The sequence below is a fragment of the Tupaia chinensis genome, unplaced genomic scaffold (assembly GCF_000334495.1).
Source record: "Tupaia chinensis unplaced genomic scaffold, TupChi_1.0 Scaffold143624_1, whole genome shotgun sequence".
Lineage (NCBI taxonomy): Eukaryota > Metazoa > Chordata > Mammalia > Scandentia > Tupaiidae > Tupaia > Tupaia belangeri.
The window spans coordinates 1,085,126-1,087,291 of record NW_006203472.1 but is presented as its reverse complement, the minus strand read 5'-3'; positions in this window follow the sequence as shown (position 1 = coordinate 1,087,291).

The window sequence follows — 2,166 nt, the reverse complement described above, 5'->3', positions numbered from 1 at the left end:
TCCCACATGGCCGACCACGGTTCGGGTCTCGGACCTGGTGGCTTGCTTTCTCACTTCCTCTCTCTCTCTTTCTCTGATCAAATTGGAAAATAATAATGATAATAATAATAAATAAAGTTAAATAAAATAATTCTTTAAAAAAAATTACTGATTTTCTTCTGTGCTTTGTTATCCAGATTTAAAGATATTTGTTTTCTTTTGAGTTGTTGGGTTCAGTATTTTGTTAAAGGATTTTTTTAATTGAAACATAAATTTTCTCCCATCCTGACACCTTTGCAATTGGGAAATATTTATGAGCATTCTTATTCTGTGGCAGAATGGTTATTTGCATAAGTTCAATGATACAATAGTATCTGTTGCCGCGCATTAAAGTTCAACGATACAATAGTACCTGTTGCCTCACATCAGAAATTGAATTATTATGGGGCTTTGTGCAAATAACAGACCAAAGTGAGATTAACCTAATTTTTTTTTTTCAAATAAGTTTATACCTCTCTTCACTAAAAGGGGGAATGGAGAGAGGGGGGAAATTGTTTCAGAAGAAAATACAGTGCACTTGTCACTAGATTCTTTGTCCATCCCTTAAGATCTTTTGTGAATCAATAAAATAGATTTTTAAAAATTTAGTATGGAAGGGAGGGAGGGGATAGGGGAAGGAAAAAACAGGTATAAGTATGCTTAACTGAGAAAAAATGAGGAGCTATTTGCTGAAGGTACTGTATATGGCAATATCCTTGTCTTGACTGACATGCATGGTTTTGTGTTGGAAAAACAAATGTATACTGTAAAGACATGTGATAAAATGTAACTTTAAATTAATTCATTAATTAATTAAAATAAAAAATGATGTGGAACTCCCACATGGCCGACCACAGTTTGAACACCGAGCACCCCGGAAATCGTGCTGGCACATGTGCGTGCATGCCCAAAATCCCAAAAGGAGAATGGAAGAAAGGGATTGCGGCATGGCCATCCCCCGGGGCATGATTTCTCACTTTCTTTCTCTGGCAAAAACCTTTAAGGAAAAGAAAAACCTGCTGGGTGTGTGCATGCATGCTCAAAATCCTGGAGGGAGGAAGAGATGGAGGAGGGGCGGTGGTGACACTCAGCCCACGGGAGGTGGTGCTTCCTCACTCCTCTCTCCAGCAAATGCATACGCCCTGTAGCAAAACCCAAAAAACCTAGAGCGACTACTTGAGCGAGAGCCCATCCCACCGCCCATTTCCTCTCCTTCGTGGCACTTAGACCACGCCATGCCCGCTGAGGGGGCAACTTCACTTGTCTGCCTCCGCCTAGTCCAACGCCGACTTTAGGAGAGGGCTCCCGTCTCTTGCTCATTGCCGTCACCCTAAGGTCTCAGGCTGTGAGGGCACCAGGTCACATCTAGTGACTGCCCAAATGTGCACCCGGCGGAGAGCCAGGCGGGCCGAGGGAAAGCGCGAGGTGTCCACAGAGCCACAGGGGTGTATATTTGTTCAGTGGAATTTTGAGGGGAAAAAATGAGACGTTTAGAAAAGCACTATTGGGACCAGCAGGTGGCGTGGTGGTTAAGGCACTAGACACTCCCATATATGGCTGACCATGGTTTGAGTCCCGGACCTGGTGGCTTGCTTTCTGTTTTTCTGTCTCTCTATCTCTCTCTGGTCAAGTTAAAATGAATAAATAATAAAATTAAATAAACAATTCTTAAAAAAAAAAGAAAAAAGAAAAGCACTATTAATATAACATTAAAAATACAAATGGGTTGGGGGCCGGCAGGTGGCACGCTGGTTAAGGGCACTGGACTCCCACATGGCCGGCTGTGGTTCAAGTCCCTGACCTGGTGCCTTGCTTTCTCACTTTCTCTCTCTCACTCTCCCTCTCTCTCCCCTTCTGGTCAAATTAAAAATATGGACAGTGAACCAGGGAGAGCATAGCCCAGGAGCTGATGAGGTGGGAGGAATGGTTGAGGAGATGCAGAGTTCTCTGCAGGACAGAGGACGGGAGGACATAAATGGCGAACTGTGGCCAGCTTCACTCTGTGCCCCGGGGTTACAATCTAGACGGTGGTGTGGTGGACTCCACAAGGCCAACAGCACAGTTCAAGTCCCGGACCCATTGGCTTGAAAAACACACTCAGTGCATGAGCATCATGCCCAAAACCCCGGGAGGGGAGGGGAGGGGGAG